General features: G+C 36.0%; 1 pseudogene; it reads right to left on the bottom strand.

Annotated features, from left to right (window-relative positions):
* Positions 1-56: 56 nt before the first annotated feature.
* On the bottom strand, positions 57-15,531 carry LOC131531662 (macrophage mannose receptor 1-like; annotated as a pseudogene).
* Between the last annotated feature and the right edge of the window lie 3,191 nt (positions 15,532-18,722).

The following is an 18,722-nucleotide window of genomic DNA, read 5'->3' as shown; positions in this document are numbered from 1 at the left end:
CAAAACTGCTGATACAACATTTTACTGTTACGTCAGAAACGAGGATACAATTGCAAGTAAAACTCTTTATTTAAAGTCAGAACAGATGATGATGATGATGATAATAGATCCGGGTGAAGCAGGCGGTGGCACAGGGACTTTGATGGTCAGACGTGGCGTGATGGATGAAGTGCAGCGTGCTCTGATGACGGATGACAGGAACCAGACACATAGACGATCCAACAAGACGTGAAACCGGAACACAGGAACTGAAGACGGGACACGAGGCACGGAAACAGGATCAGACAACATAGACTTCATGAAAAGATCTGACAAAGGAGATGAGAAGGTGGTAAGTATTTATAGGAGGTGAGATGAGTGGCAGCTGGTGATGAAGAGTGATAGCAGCTGGATACTGATCAACGGTAACGATCCGGACACACCCACTCACACACATGTAAACAACAAAGCACGAGACTAGAGAGAGACATTGGATCTATGAACCGTGACATTTACTCCTAAAAACTTGTGAAAATGCAAATTTGTAGTATTTTCAAAGAATTTTGAACCTGACTTCCCAGATCCCATTCAGATCTATTTTCTACGAAAGTAAGCAGATTAGTGGGTTACACTTTATTTCGATAGTCCACTTTAGACATTCTATTAACTATAAGTAACTTTGTAACTACATGTCAACTAATTCTCATTAATTTGCAACTACATGTCTACTAACTCTCAGAAGGGTAGGTTTAGGGTTAGTAGAATAAGTTAATATATACTTGCAAAGTTTCTTATAGTCAGTATGTTGTGGATCCATCAAAATAAAGTGTTAGAAGATATTAATCAGACAGTCTACTAATACTCTAATGACTGCTAGTTGACATGTAGTTGCAAAGTTACTTACTGTTAGTAGAATGTCTAAAGTGGACTATCGAAATAAAGTGTGACCGATTAGTGCATATTTAAAGGGATGGTTCATCCAAAAATGAAAATTCTGTCATTAATTACTCGTCCTCATGTCGTTCCAAACCCGCAAGACCTTCGGTCATCTTCGGAGCACAAATGAAGATTTTTTTTGATGAAATCCAAGAGCTTTCTGACCCTTCATAGAGAGAAATGCCATGTTTCCAGACGCAGAAACATAGTAAGAACATCGTTAAAATTGTCCATGTCACATCAGTAGTTCAACCATAATTTTACGAATTATGGAGAGTACCACGACGCATACTGTACGCATTCATTCCTCTATAACGGTGGAAGACAGTCACTTGGAGGAGAAGAATTGTTAAAGTCGTTATTTTCAGAATCAGAATCAGAATCAGAATGAACTTTATTGCCAGGTGTTTATATACCAGGCATTTGTTTTCGTGACAGAAGCTTCCTCAGTGCAACAGAATGACTGACAGAACAAACACACAGATAATAAAATAATAAAAATGGATGAAGTAAATAAGGAATAACAATATGCAAACTGACAATTGTGTGTACATGTATATTACAATAGACAGATTGTATGCACAGGTATATTATGTGCAAATTTGAAATGTAGACTAAGTACGTGTGTTAAATAAATAATTTTATAAGTGTATAAATAGTGTGTGTTCCACAATTATTGTCAGGTGTTCATGAGATGGATGGCCTGAGGGAAGAAACTGTTCCTGTGCTGGTCGTTCTGGTGATCAGAGCTCTGTAGCATCAACCAGACGGCAGCAGTTCAAAGAGGGAGTGTGCTGGATGTGAGGGTCCGGAGTGATTTTGCTCACTCTGGATGAGTACAATTCTTGGATAGTGGGGAGGGTTGTTATTTTTATTCTTTTGTTATTGTTTTTATAGGGTTGTTTTTGTTTTCTTTTACACAAAAAGTATTCTCGTAGCTCATGAATGACACTAATGAATGACTAGTAATTAATGACAGAATTTTCATTTTTGGGTGAACTATCCCTTTAATTAGAAAAGGCTGACAACTTAAACCTGACACAAAACTTGTTATACAAAATTTCTTAATGTACTGTACTGAATCAACTGAGGAGATATGGTTATTTCTGTTAGTTAATACTTTTAACTTATTGACTAGTACTGTCTTGCCTTAACCAATTTTGTACCCAGAAGTGAGTTAAACCTGAAAAACTCTCCGTTTGGAGACATCCTCGTTTGTAACAACAGTGTAAATGTATAATATTACAATATTTGTAAAAATGCAGAAAGTTGCCTGTTTGGGTTAGTGTGTTGTTAAGGCTGAGGTTATAGTATTTATAACTAGCTCTTTATAAAAAATAATTCTTGTCTATGCAATGTCGGTTTTTATTTCTCCAGGGAAACATCTGAGATGAAGTCGAGACTTTGATGAGACGTGAAAGAGAATCTGCTGAGGTCTGAAAGAGCAAAATTATATTTTTGGTTATTTTTTGGAATAATAGTGTCAGGGTGGTAAAGGAAGAGGAATCAGTTGCGGGGATAACAGAGATTTATTGAGTTTCAAACACAAAACAGGAACTCAGGAACTAGTCACTGTCTGAGAGGGTAACCAGGAGAGATGCCAGCCAGGTCCATGGAAGAGAATGTCAGCTCAACAGGAGGCATCTAGGAAAGGGGTTTCTGAGTGATTGGCAGAGAGCAACAGTCCAAGAGCTACGAGACAGATAAGCTCTCCAATGAACAACAGGGCACAAGGAATGGCGAGGGTGGGAGAGTGGTTCCAGGAAGAAGGCAGAAGCCTAGCTGACTTAACTGGGATCTCCTGAGGCAGGTGGACGAGACTGATCTTAGCTGAGCAGCTGGATGGATAGAACTAGAAGGGACGACAGAACTAGAACAGCGACAAGAGCCAGGTTAACTCAACAGAGCATAGATTCGATCTGGCACAAGACAGAAAACAAGAGGGGAATATAAAGGATGACTAATGATCTAAAACAGGTGTTAACCCTAACAAGATAATAAGGTAACAAGAGGGGCGGGGTAACAATAGACAATAGAGCACATGGTGAACACAAATACCAACTGACAGCCATGTGCTCCAGACAGACCAGGACACAACAAAAACAAACCCAGATCAGACCGGCGCCTTGACAAATAGCTTAATGAATGATATTAATGAGTACCAGTGGCGTACCGTGGGGTTTCAGTCAGGGCCTTCAGACAACTGTAAACTACATGTACACATCTTACACATCTCTGTTACAGCTAACGCAGCCATATGCATATAATGCACATATTATGACGCACACAGGCTCTCAACAAAAACGACGGCTGATCAACAATTTCAATAGTAGGCTAGATTAGGGTGGGTTAAATGCAGAGTAAATTTCCCTCCATGGATCAGTAAAAGTAATCCGCCAATACACGGGTCACTATGCACATTCACGTCACTCTAATGATGACCTGCCCAAAGCAGCAAAATTGTACAAACGCTGGACATCCACACACCACACAACAGTATTATCAACACACCAAGTACACCTCCATAACCACCCGCTTATCTATAAGCTGATATCCACTGATAACGCTTATTCAATAAGAGTGATAACATCCGAAGCGGGTGCCATAACAATGTGCATGATACAATACTCATCAAATAATAAAGCACTCACCTGTCACTTGTAAATAAAGTCCATGGGTCTGTCATTCCGTCCCTTTACTCCTATTAAAAAGTAAACACGGTCAACAAAATAACTTGTGCTTGGTGCTGTTAGCCACTCATAGCACTCATAGTTGCAGTCTTTGAAATGGCACATAAAAACTTTGCTGGCCTTTGTTAGCGAATTCGGTTAGGGTGTTGGTCTTCCTTTCTCAGTTATTCTCTTTTGTCTGCAAAAGAGCGCCTTGAAAACTGCGTTTTTAGTAGATCGGCAAGATCTGGTGTAGGCGCCGATGACTGCGGCTGTCGTTTTCTTTTCATTGAATTTCACTTTTGTTCCTTGGAAATCCCTGAAGTCTAAAGCCCAATTTATACTTCTGCGTCGGACCTACGACGTAGCATCTACGCCGTAAGCTTTGCGGCGGTTTTCATTTATACTTCTGTGTCGTCGTCCGCGTTGACGTGCAGTACGCATGCAGACCGCTAGTTAACTTAATGCTGGGGGTAGCACTGGGCACGTCGCTAGACCCAGAGGGCGGGCTGTCATTGAACGTCAAAATTTGATTGGCTGATGATTCTGTCACTAATGCTCGTAACAAATCAGACGTGGCGTCTTTCAACAAAAGGGTAGCTGGCCTCAGACTTTTTTTATGTAGGATATTCCAGTTCAACCGCAACTAAACTAATCATAGGCAATTTTGTGGACATTACACAAATGAAAATGATACCTAAATAATCAATGAAAACATTTTTCACACAATTTTATTTTTTATAGGGCCAGCAGAGAAGGCCCTACTTCCCCTGACGGCCCACCACTGATGAGTACTGATATTATTCTCGTATTCCTCATCTCTGTTTATCTATAGAGTCTCATGTGTCGGTGTGACATTTAAATTATTTCCTTATTAATTTGCATATTGTTCATTTTTTTTATGCAGCTGATAGTCATGAATGTCCCAGTGTCCCTCAGGGAAGAATAATCAGATACGGGACAGATTTAATCTTCAGGACAGAATTTGAATGTGTGCCGTTCTTCATCAAGATGATGATGATGATGGTAAAAAACACAATCGAATGAGGAAACCAGGAGTGCTTTTCAGGTAAAATGAATGAATGAATGAATGAATGAGGCATTTATATAGCGCTTTTATTGTGTATTGCAATACACCCAAAGCGCTTTACAATCATGTGGGGGTGGGGGTGGGGGGTCTCTCCTCAACCACCATCAGTATTTTGATTTTATATGCATTTTTGCATTTTATTTGCATTTTTTTACAAATATGCAAAATCATCAGAATCTGAGTGTTTCCTCTGGTTAAAAAGCTCTTGTTGGAAACAATAATATAATACATCAACTGAAATAAAATAAAATTAAGCTTATTTTAGCTAGTTGCCAAGACAACATTTTTAATTCCTGTTTAATTTAAATTCTTGTACTAAAATAACTAAAAATAAAATAAATTTATTGTAGCAGAAATGTCATTTGCAAACAAACTTTTTTATTCTAAGATTTTTTTTTTAATCTGTTGGTCCTGTAATTTCCCACAATATTTACACCACTTCATTTAAACACTTCTGCTGATGTTCAAATATAGTGCAAATATTCCATGAAGTCACTCAATGAATATTTATTATGATTATATAATATCATTACATTTATCCATTTACATGTACATGTATTCATTGTAGATGATTTTATACAAAGGAACATCACACATCGAGTCAAAAATAGACATAGTCCACATTGCCAAGTGAGGGGACGATAAATACACAGTAATGAAGGAAATTAATGAGACACAGGTGAGCAACATAATCAGTAACTATGGTGACAAATGAGAACATACTTAGAAACCATGACGACCAAGAAAACTGAAAGGAAACACAGGAATCAATGAGATGCAAACTAAAAGTCTATGAAAACGAAACTGAAAGCAAAACTGAACATGACACGTATATAAGAGCATCTTAAATAGTTTCCATCGCAGCGTCCATTTAAAGATTCAGTACGAAACAAGCAAAAGCAAAGATTAAAATACAGAAGATATTTCATTTTTTCAATAATTTGCATGTATTATAATTACATATTATTATATTTTCAGTCATTTTAGATGGCGTTTGCTGAACATATCAGTTCCAAAAAAGTAAATGTAAGTGCTTAGTACTAAATGACATGCAATAAAAATAATAAAAAAGAGAAAGAAAACAGTAAATGTTTGTCTCCTTCACCTCATGAGTCGTGAAACTGAATCATATAATTGACCTTAAACAAGTGAAAACACGACAGAAGTTCAAATAGACATAAAAAAGACTTTAAATGGAGATGATTTCAGTCCAATAACAGAAAACTTCCTGATTGCAACATTGAAATATACATTCTTCTGTGAAGCTGCTTTGGAACTATATTTATTGTGAAAAGAGCTTTACAAAAAAAAAAACACCTGGGGTTCGTTCTTCATACGTTGCTAACTCAGTTACCTGGATTTGATTGTTGACGATTTCGCTTGATCTTGGATCATTTGGTTCTTCGAAGCTCATCCTATACTTGCTGTTATAGCAACAGGTCCGCAAGCTTAAACCTGCTCAGGAGCATGTTTATTTCATGTAAACAGGATTAGATTGCATCTTTTTAAGCAGAATTGATACTTAAAAGCTGTCCTAGCCACCGCTACTTTATTACAAGAGTACCCTACTGGTCCAGGGACAATAATTTAAAATAATAATAATTTAAAAATTAATTTGAAAATAGTATAACAATATAATAATATAATATAACGTTGTGTAGTCTATAGTACTATAGACACAGCCAGTTTTACTCATTGAAAGATTTATAAGTGATGAAATAAATTCTGAATCGTTAATTTGAGTGATGACAGCTATTATGGGAGTGGCTTTGTGGAGCGCAGGAGATGCAGATAACTGTATCTCTAAGAAACTTTAATTAATGCTGTCACATAAGAAATTTGCTTCAAAGATAAAATTAAATTAATTGCTAATTACAACATTGACATAAAAATGTAAAGCCTGTACAAATACTTGAAATCATGAATATAAATAATTGGGAATCAGGTAAAAAAAATTACAAATAAATTAAAAACAGTGCACATTTCATTTATCTATTATAACATTTATATAGTTTTGTTCGCTTGACTGTTTCCTTATAAAGGTCCAGAAATGTGTCAAGTTTTTCATCAGGTGTCTTTTTTAATGATATGATGTCATTATGTTGCTGTCTTGCCGCCCTTTTTGGGGAACACGAGAACGCGCAGTAATCTTAGACAATTTAATCCAGATATTTTAATCTAATACGCAAATTCGTTTGAAGAACCAAATTAGCCAGATATCATTTATCAGGATTAGAAGATATGGAATCTTTCAAATCATCTCAGATGTAATAAGCGACGTGCGAAGAACGGGCCCCTGGAATTCAATTTATTTTAATAAAGTCCAAAGGGCTTTACTGAATCTTCATAATCTGTTGTTTGACTCACAGTATTACAGATTATATTAAATTATATACATATTTAGTCTGTTACTTAAATAACATAATGAACATTTTATTTAGTAACATAATCCATTAGATTCTCATTTTAAGTAATGTATTTAAAGTACTTTTTGATTACATGTAATCAGTTACTCTCCAGCACTCACTTGATGCAGATGAAGTTGTTTTCTTCAGTTTCAGGGCAGCTGATCCAGCGATTATCGTGGGTCCGAATGGCTCCGGATCTGACCGTATTAACGCAGTCGTCCAGTCCGGTGTCGTAATCAGAAGCCCACTGATCGTAGCAGATGGTGTGACCGCTGACCCAGAACCAGAGTCCCACTGTGCAGGAGTGACGCAGACCCAGCCACACGTGATTGGAGGAGGCGCTCGCGGCCACATTCATCACCCGCCGCTGCATCTGCTCCGAATCCACCGACACCAGGTCCATGTCCCTTTCTCTGCAGTATCTCAGAGCTTCAGTCCACTCTTATTCTCTCGGATCAGAACCAGTTTATCTGCAACAAACAGAAATTGAAGCATTTAAACACAGCTCATATGAAGAGTGCTGAGTTAAAGCAGCAGGGTTTCCCAAACAGGCTTCCTGAGTTTATGAAAACCTAATAATTAATGCAACCGAATGAGAATTAATATATATAAATGATGGTGAAAAATTAATCAAAATAAATCTGAAATTGCAGATTTAGCTTAGTGTGAGGTTACACTTTATTTTGATAGTCCACTTTTAGCCATTCTACCAAGTAACTTTGTAACTACATGTCAACTAATTCTCATTAATTTGCAACTACATGTCTACTGAGTAGACTGTTAGGTTTAGGGTTAGTAGAATAAGTTGATATATACTTTCAAAGTTTCTTATAGTCAGTATGTTGTATGTTGTTGTGGACCCATCAAAATAAAGTGTTAGAAGATATTAAGCAGGCAGTCTACTAATATTATAATGACTGCTAGTTGACATTTAGTTGCAAAGTTACTTACAGTTAGTAGAATGTATAAAGTGGACTATCAAAATAAAGTGGTACCTAGTGTGATTATCAAATCAAAGTCTGATGTATTGTGTGTTTCAGAGTGAAACTGTGTTCATTTACACGTCAGCAGCTTATAAAACAGTGTTTCAGCATCTCAATTCACAGTAAATACTGACTCACATTAACACTGAGTTTAATGTGCATTTGAGAACCCAATGTGTGCTTAGTTTACTCTATTTACCAATTTGCATAATTTCCAACTTTTTGTGGACAGAAGTTTACAGCATTTCACTAATATTCACCAAAACAAAAGCCTGAGGATTTAAACGTTTGAAACTGAAGAATTTAAAACATTAATATTAGTATTGTCTCTTGTAGTGTAAAATAAAATGATTTAACTGCACACGGCACTGAGAATTAAAAACAGTAATATTTGTCTTCATTTTTATAACTGGAGTTATATTATTTTATTTGTTTAGCTGCATGTCTTGTGATCGTTAACTGACATCAGAGAACTATGAATGTGTGAATGTTTTGTTAAATTATTGAAACATTAATTTAAAGACTTAAACTCTGGGAATTGCTGGTTTAAAGGAATAGTGCAGTCGTACTGTAATGATGAGAGAGTTTCTGTAGTTTGACATGTAGACGTTCAGCAGATCAGATGATTGATCTACTCACCATCATAACACACAAAGGGATGTGATTCTCTACAGTATTCGTCTGTCCATCGTCCTTCATTACTGACACCAGTTGATGTGCAGATGCTGTCTTTTGTAGCTTTGATTTTGGGTCCACCTTGATTCCAGTGTAAGAATGTGGCGGTGCTGTTATCTGACCAAACCCAGAATCTGTGCAGACCGATCCAGGCTTGATGAGGTGAAGTTAGGCTCTGGTTTATGATGTTCTGGATCTGATGATTCTCGCTCTGATTCCTCACACTGGCCAGATCTGTGTGTTTCTCTCTGCAGTATTTCTGAGCTTCAGTCCAGTTCTTTAGCTCCTGTACAGGGACGAACCCTTTACTGCTGCCTTTAAAAGAGAAAGACATTTGTCTGATATTGATTTAGAGAAATAAATACATGTTTTTTTCTCCTCACATTTACCAAGAACAAAAAGACAAATCCAATTGTGGTTCATTATTCAAAACTGAAAGCATTTTATGATTTTAGCACATTTCTGTGTTTTAATCACATAGTCAAGTCACATTTATTTCTGTCCCATTTAAAATAAAGTGTCAGTGTTACAAAGTTCATCAATAATAGTGTCAATTTAGTTAATTAATAGTGTTCGAAGTTCAAATATGAAACATACAGCTGAACTCACCATTATAGCAGATGAAATGCTTTTGGGTATCACACTTTTTATCATGCCATTCTCCATCATTGTTCATATAAACACAGTCTCCATCTCCACCTGGTTGTCCTGGTTTCCAGTTCCTATACTGAGACTCATCTCCTCTGTAGAAGTCAGAGTCACTCAGAGACCAAATCCATGCGTCCTTCAGCCCAATCCAGACACGGTCAGAGTTACTGTTTAAGAGCTGTTTTATGTCATTCTGTTCTTGTATGTTATTGATAGTGACCAGATCTGTGTGTTTCTCTCTGCAGTAACTCTGAGCTTCAGTCCACCTCTTGTTCTGATTCACAAAGTGATACTGACGCGGAGATGAACTGACCACGACTGAGGAGAGACACATTCACACAGATCTCAGACTCATTATATCCACACTGTATTTCAAGAGCTCAGAGTTTCAGTATGTGTTTGATAAAGTGCTCTGAATGATGGTTTTGTACGTTCAGTGTTTCCACAGGATTTGGTGACACTGTGGACCTCTAGTGGAAGAAAACTGAGTGCATTTTAAAGTTAAACGCATGAATATGGTGCATTTCCAGAGTTTTGCTCTTTTAGTTGTGATAGAAACACTATCACATAACATTCACAAGCCAAATTTATTATTTTTGAATATAATAATAATAAAAATAATCATATTTTTTCTCAGAAAACTTTTTAAACAATTAACAATTTAATATATAAACAATTTCTACTCAGAAATTGCTAGTAAATTTAAAAAATACAGAGAATCAGCAAGTATTACATTGAATTAATTGTGAAATAAGTGAATAACTAGCGCTCTCTCCACCTTCAATATCACGAATGAGGTGAGACCCTTGAGCAAGGCACCGAACCCCCAACTGCACTCCAGGCGCCGCAGCAATATGGCTGACCACTGCTCCGGGGGTGTGTTAAATGGATGGGTTAAATGCAGAGCACAAATTCTGAGTATGGGTCACCATACTTGGCCACACGTCACTTCACTCAAATACAACCTGAATTCCGGATATTGTTGGGACGTTTTTTAAATTTGAATAAAATGAAAACTAAATGACTTTCAAATCACATGAGCCAATATTTTATTCACAATAGAACATAGAGAAAATAACAAATTTTTAAACTGAGAAATGTTACACTTTTATCCACTAAATGAGCTCATTCAAATTCAGAGAAACTGGAGAAATCTGTGCGTAAGGGATAAGGCCAAAGACCTTTGTTGGATGTCCGTGGTCTTCAGGCCCTCAGACGACACTGCATCACACATCAGCATGATTCTGTCATTGACATTACTAAATGGGCCCAGGAATACTTCCAGAAACCACTGTCGGTAAACACAGTCCGCCGTGTGATCTGCGGATGCCAACTAAAGCTCTATCATGCAAAAAGGAAGACATACGTGAACATGATCCAGAAGCGCCGTTGTGTCCTGTGGGCCAAGGCTCATTTAAAATGGACTGTTTCAAAGTGGAACAGTGTTCTATGGTCAGATGAGTACAAATTTGACATTCTTGTTGGAAATCACGGACGCAGTTTCCTCCAGGCTAAAGAGGAGGGAGATCTTCCAGCGTGTTAGCAGCATTCAGTTCAAAAGCCAGCGTCTCTGATGGTATGGGGGTGCATAAGTGCATACGGTATGGGCAGCTTGCATGTTTTGGAAGGCACTATGAATGCTGAAAGATATATAAAGGTTTTAGAGAAACATATGCTCCCCTCCAGACGATGTCTATTTCAGGGAAGGCCTTGTGTATTTCAGCAGGACAATGCAAAACCACATACTGCAGCAATTACAACAGCATGGCTTCATAGTGGAAGAGTCCAGGTGCTGAACTGGCCTGCCTGCAGTCCAGGTCTTTCACCTATAGAGAACATTTGGCGCATCATTAAACGAAAAATATGTCAAAGACGACCACGAACTCTTAGGCAGCTGGAAACCTATATCAGGCAAGAATGGGACCAAATTCCAACACCAAAACTCCAGAAACTCATAACTTCGATGCCCAGACATCTTCAAACTGTTTTGAGAAGAAGAGGAGATGCGACACCATGGTAAACATGCCCCCGACCCAACTATTTTGAAACCTGTAGCATGCATTAAATTTGAAATGAGCTCATTTTGTGCATAAAATTGTACAATTTCTCAGTTTAAACATTTGTTATGTTATCTATTATGTTCTATTGTGAATAAAATATTGGCTCATGTGATTTGGAATTCTTTTTTTTTCATTTTATTCAAATTTAAAAAATGTCCCAACATTTCCAGAATTCGGGTTGTAATATTTTCTTGTAAAATGTACTGCAATGTTGTATTGTATGACTTTTAAAAATATTTGACCCTCTCTGTGAAAACCCAGCTAAAGTCATTTTATTGTGATTTACTGTTTTCTACAGAATATCATCCTTCATAAGGTAAAGAACATTCTGTGAAAATATAACCTTTATATCTTTAATATTGACTGAGTAAGGCCATCTCAAAGATTGAAATTATAGTGAAATTAACCGTTGAAATCAAACTTTGAGGATTGTTATCTCATAATTAGATTTTGAAACTTTAGCCTGGATTCAGGGGCGTAGATCACGTGGGGGATGTACCCCCCCCCCCCTTTTTTTAAATCATGTAAATTCGTCCCCTGCACTTTTTCGAGCAAGTGTGTTCATATAGAGGTTTTCAAAAGCCGGTGTGAATATCTATAGATTTAAATTCAAAGAGACAGGATCGTCTATGCATGACCTGATGTTTTATTCGGACCCAGAATACGATGAGATGAACATCACGGCGCGCTAAACACTCCATGCAGTGTGTGTGTTTCATTCATACTCGAAGCCGTATTCAGTACTAATTGACATAGCATTTATTACAGTATAGAAACTAGTCTGCCTTATTATGTGATAAAAAGTGTTTGTATTATATAAACAAATCATTATTATTGGTTATTGTCCAGCAGTGTATCTGATTTCTAAGCTAATTAAAAGCTAGAAATAAGAGAAAAAATAAAGTTGCCTATACACTAGGCCTACCAGTCAAAAGTTTGGTTTCACTTTATTTTAATGGTCCCCTTAACACATTCTATTGACTATAAGTAATGTTGCACCTTCATTTCTCCTGACTCTCATTAGAGTGTTAGTAGTGTATTAGTTGACTGGTAGGGTTAGGGTTAGATTAAGTTGACACGTTCTTGCAAAGTTACTTATAGTCAGTAGAATATCTGTTGTGAGACCAACACAATAAGGAGTTAGTAGATATGAAGCAGACAGTCTACTAATACTCTTATGAGAGTTTGTTGACATGTAGTTGCAACATTACTTAGAGTCAACAGAATGTTCAAAAGGGACCATCAAAATAAAGTGTTACCCAATGTTTTTGAACAGTAAGATTGTTAATGTTTTTTAAAGAAGTCTCTTTTGTTCATGCATTTATTTGATCAAAAGTACAGCAAAACAGTACAATTTTGAAACATTTTTACTATTTAAATAACTGTTTTCTATTTGAATAAATTTTAAAACAACATTTATTTTGATTTCAAAGCTAAATTTTTAGCATCATTACTCCAGTCACACGATCCTTCAGAAATCATTCTGATATTCTGATTTGCTGCTCAAAAAAACATTTATCATTATTATTATGTTGAAAACAGCTATAGTATCATTTTTCCAGGTTTCTTTGATGAATAGAAAGTTCAGAAGAACAGCATTTATATGAAATATAAATCTTTGTAATATAATAAATGTCTTTATCATCACTTTTGCTCAATTCAAAGCATCCTTGCTAAATTATTAATTATAATTATTAATTATAAAAATAGTATTACCGGGAATTTCGATAATTTATTATTATTTTTTTTTTTTATTATTTTGACTCTAAGCTTTTGAATGGTATAGTGTATAATGTTACGAAAGCTTTTTATTTCAGATAAATGCTGATCTTTGGATCCTTCTCTTGTACTAAATGTACTCAACTGTTTTAAATATTGATAATAATAATAAGTTTAAAAGCTTTCTTGAGCAGCAAATCAGCATATCAGAATTATTTCTGAAGGATCATGTGACACTGAAGACTGAAGTAATTATTCTGAAAATACAGCTTTGATCACAGCAATCACTTACATTTTAAAATATATTCACATAGAAAACAGTTGTTTTACATATAGTAAAAATATTTCATAATACTGCTTTTTGCTTTATTTCGGATCAAATAAATGCAGGCTTGGTGAGCAGAAGAGACTTCTTTAAAAAACAATAACAATCTTACTATTCAAAAACTTTTGACTGGTAGGTTATATCTATTACAGAAATGTTATATTGTAATGTTTTTTATACACACACACACACACAATGCAGTTGTATTACAATAGCAATATATATATATATATATATATGTGTGTGTGTGTGTGTGTGTATAATTTTAGAATAGAAAACATTCAATACTTATGTCTTAGTATCTTCATATGCAATGGTTAAACACTCAAACTTTAATTGAGACTGAAATCTACAGGCCGCTGCAGTCTAGAGGACTCTTGGGAAACACTGCTGATGTTTTGTGGTTTTTATGTGGTTTATTACAGTAGCAGCTCAATCTCCTGAACAACACACACGATTACAGGAATCATTCAAACACACTTGAACACCGTCAGCACAGCACTAACACTAACTATCAAGACTAGTACTAGTCAAGCACTCATTTAAACACTCACTCACCTGTGAGCAGAAGAGACAGCAATGTGATTCTCTCCATTTCTGAGGGAAAAACAGACATCAGTCTCAATAAATGATGCAGACGCTGAACATCTGACCAGATCCAGAACATCAGATCATGTCATTTCTGCTTTATCATTGCTTATTAGATTCTACATCAGTTATAAATACACACATGAAGCTCCTGAAGCTGATGTGTGTCATGATTCAGTGTGAAAATACACTGAAAATACATTAAACTTACAGTAAAAGCAGCTGTGCTTGCCAGAACTTTTCAGGAAAAAAATATACAGCAGCAATATTTTAGATTTGACAGATTTAAGTTTCATTTACAGTCAAACATTTAACTGTGCATAATTTGTAAACATATTTAATTAACTGATATAATGCTAATATACCAAACTACTGAAATACTGAAATCTTTACTACACTAACCACCTTAAAAACACAGACTGTGATGTAGTTAAAAAGGTAAAATAATGAATCTATGAAGGAAACAATGAAACAAGCATAACATTACATGAAATGTCCTGTTAAATTTCTAACAGTTATATACAGTATGATGTAGTTATCAGATTTTTACTATATGTTTTTTTTTTGTGTGTGTGTGTTTTAAAGTTAAGAATTATGATATTTTTTTTTACATTGTATTGTTTTATGCTGCACATATCGGCTTTTAAAATCTCCAGAGTTGAATTTACACAGACATTGAGATCCAGTATTGTAAGAGCTGTTGTAAGTAGGTTTTGCTCATGTAATAACGTATAATTTATTTAATAAAGAAAGAAATTTATGACACACCTGTAAAATTAAATGTGAGGAAACCTTTATGGAATTATCATCGTCACCTTGGGATCAATCTCTGGATATTAAGTTCATTTTTAAAATAAATTTGTTTTTGTTTATTTTCTCTGTAATTTTTCTCTATAAAAACCCAGATACCTACAGATAAAATGTGCAAAATCCACACATTCACTATTTAATCAGTGATCAGCTGAGTATAATGTAATAGAAACACTGGTAAATCAATCATATTGTAATCAGTGTAAAGTTAAGACTCAGAGGTTCTTACCTGTAGATCTTGTGATTCAGGTGTGTTTGTGTTTCTTCTTTTATCAGGACAGACTGATATCACCGATCGTCTCTCTTTCTGCTCCTCCCATCTTTGCTTTCCCTGGAAAGAAAAACTCCCTTCTGTGGTTTGTTTGTTTGTTTTCCAGGTTTGTTTGTTTCCTTCTTTCTTGATAGAGAAATGAATAGCAAGAAACATCTCAGATGTTTGTACATCCACATTCATTGAACAGCTCTGGACTGGATTGTTGACTTGTTTGTATCTTCTTTTTAATTTCTCCAGGGAAAAATCTGCCGAAAAAAGTCGATACTTTGATGAGAATGCTGAGGTCTGAAAGAACACAAGCACATTTTTGGTTATTTTTGGTTAATTATTTTGAGTAATTGTTTAATGAATACTGATATTATTCCTGTACTCCTTTCCTCTGTTTATCTCCAGTGTCGTGTAACATTTGAATTTTTTTTTCCATTTTAATTTACATATTGTTATTTTTTTACCTAGCTGATAGTCATGAATGTGCCAGTGTTCCTCAGGGATGAATAATCAGATACGGGACAGAATTTGAATGTGTGCCGTTGTTATTCAAGGAAAAACAAAAAAAACAAACAAGCAATCTGACTAGAAATCCAGGAGCAGTTTTCAGATAAAACACAAAATCAGCAGAATAACAGAGTTTTGTCTCTTGTGTTCTTTCTTTTTTATTATCGTTGATTGATTCTGGTGAAAAATCTGGTTGAAAACAGGGCTATTAAAACTAAAACCATAAAAAAGCATTTTTAATTTTTTTCATTTGCAAGCATCTGAAATAAAATAAATGTTAACTAAAATAAATTGTATATATAGATTGTGTGTAGGTATGTATGTGTGTATGCAGGTGCATCTCAATAAATTAGAATGTCGTGGAAAAGTTCATTTATTTCAGTAATTCAACTCAAATTGTGAAACTCGTGTATTAAATAAATTCAATGCACACAGACTGAAGTAGTTTAAGTCTTTGGTTCTTTTAATTGTGATGATTTTGGCTCACATTTAACAAAAACCCACCAATTCACTCTCAACAAATTAGAATACTTCATAAGACCAATAAAAAAAATCATTTTTAGTGAATTGTTGGCCTTCTGGAAAGTATGTTCATTTACTGTATATGTACTCAATACTTGGTTGGGGCTCCTTTTGCTTTAATTACTGCCTCAATGCGGCGTGGCATGGAGGTGATCAGTTTGTGGCACTGCTGAGGTGGTATGGAAGCCCAGGTTGGTCTGATAGTGGCCTTCAGCTCATCTGCATTGTTGGGTCTGGTGTCTCTCATCTTCCTCTTGACAATACCCCATAGATTCTCTATGGGATTCAGGTCAGGTGACTTTTCTGGCCAATCAAGCACAGTAACACTATGGTCATTGAACCAGCTTTTGGTACCTTTGGCAGTGTGGGAAGGTGCCAAGTCCTGCTTGAAAATGAAATCAGCTTCTCCATCAAGCTTGTCAGCAGAAGGAAGCATGAAGTGCTCCAAAATTTCTTGGTAAACGGGTGCAGTGACTTTGGTTTTCAGAAAACACAGTGGACCAACACCAGCAGATGACATGGCAGCCCAAATCATCACTGACTGTGGAAACTTCACACTGGACTTCAAGCAACATGGATTCTGTGCCTCTCCACTCTTCCTTCAGACTCTGGGACCTTGATTTCCAAATGAAATGCAAAATTTACTTTCATCTGAAAAGAGGACTTTGGACCACTGAGCAACAGTCCAGTTCTTTTTCTCCACAGTCCAGTTAAGACGCTTCTGAAGTTGTCTCTGGTTCAGAAGTGGCTTGGTAGCCCTTTTCCTGAAGACGTCTGAGCGTGGTGACTCTTGATGCACTGACTCCAGCTTCAGTTCTCTCCTTGTGAAGCTCTCCCAAGTGTTTGAATCGACTTTGCTTGACTGTATTCTCAAGCTTGCGGTCATCCCTGTTGCTTGTGCACCTTTTCCTACCCAAATTCTTCCTTCCAGTCAACTTTGCATTTAAAATGCTTTGATACAGCACTCTGTAAACAGCCACACCTTTCAGTAATGACCCTCTGTGACTTACCCTCTTTGTGGAGGGCGTCAATGTTCGTCTTCTGGATCATTGCCAAGTCAGCAGTCTTCCCCATTATTGTGGTTTCAAAGAACAAGAGATACCCGGAATTTATACTGTAGGGATAGTCATTAATTGAAACTCAAATATAAATATTCTAATATTTTGAGATACTGATTTTTGATTTTCATGAGCTGTAAGCTCTAATCATCAAAATTAAAACAGAATTTTTTTGAAATGTTTTACTTTACATGCAATGAATCTAAAATATATGAAAGTTTCACTTTTTGAAATAACTTACAAGAAAAAATTAACTTTTTCATGACATTCTAATTTATTGAGTAATCAAACTGCAGCCAATAATCAAACTGCAGCCAAAGAGTAATATTGTAGACACTTTTGTGGTGCACACAGTTTGAGCTGAATGGATACACATTATTCGCTGTGCTACCACATTGTTTGTTACTATGTTATCATGATAATATTCAGATTTGGTTGCAGTGTGTCAGACATGCAAACATGAGAAATATGAGTAATTCATACCCTATCACATTCAAATACAGTTTACTGCCATCAATTATGGTCAGAGAGTATTCCAGTGATTTACATCTAATATTTTTCCAGTAAGATGACTTCACACCATAAACAATGCTGTTCTTCAGCTGTAGTTTGTTTTGTTTTCCAGTAAAACATTCTTAAATTAAGATATATTTACTGGAGATGCAAATGATGCAAGATATATGTCATTTTATTAGTCTTGTTTTCTGAAAAATGGATCATAATGAAGTGAGTTTATGATTAAAACAACAACAAAAACAAAGTAAGTTCTTGTTTGTTCTTGTTTTCAATATAAATTCACTTAAATGAATAGTTCACCCTCAAGATTAGGATGAGTTTGTAGATTGGGATCAGGTTTGGAGAAATGTGTCACTGCATCACTGTCTCAGCAATGGATGCTCTGCAGTGAATGGGTGCCGTCAGAATGAGAGTCCAAACAGCTGATAAAAACATCACAATAATCCACACCACTCCAATCCATCAGTTAACATCTGGAGAAGAAACAAATCCATGAAGACGTTTTAAACTTCAAACCCTTGCTTCCAGATAAAATATAGTCTACAATCCATAATATTTTCAAACTTTTCACTGGAGGAAGTGTTATTATGGGTTATGTACTCATAATTTTGTCTTGTTGGAAAACAAGATGAATATACTGAAGAGGAACAGTTGTTTAGTGCAGGTGTAGTATAGACTCTGCATGTGAGTTTGAGTCAGTGTGTTGTTGTGTTTAGTGAGCAGAATAAACACATGACGCTGATATAAATGATAAATGAAAGCTGAGCTCTGGTTCGGTCTACTGTGAGATAATACAGCATTTCAAATGTGTGTCTGTCCTGATCTCAGATATGAGGAACGGTTTGCTGTTAAAGACAGAAGAGTCAGTCAGTCAGCTTAGGAAATTACTCTTCATCTGTTGCCCCTCTCATGTGTGGGGTTCCTCAGGGCTCAATCTTGGGACCGGTTTTGTTCTCCTTTTATATTC

Source organism: Onychostoma macrolepis, chromosome 23, assembly GCF_012432095.1.
Source record: "Onychostoma macrolepis isolate SWU-2019 chromosome 23, ASM1243209v1, whole genome shotgun sequence".
Taxonomy (NCBI): Eukaryota; Metazoa; Chordata; class Actinopteri; order Cypriniformes; family Cyprinidae; genus Onychostoma; species Onychostoma macrolepis.
The sequence above is the reverse complement of the archived record's forward strand: the minus strand, read 5'-3'. Positions and strand labels throughout refer to the sequence as shown.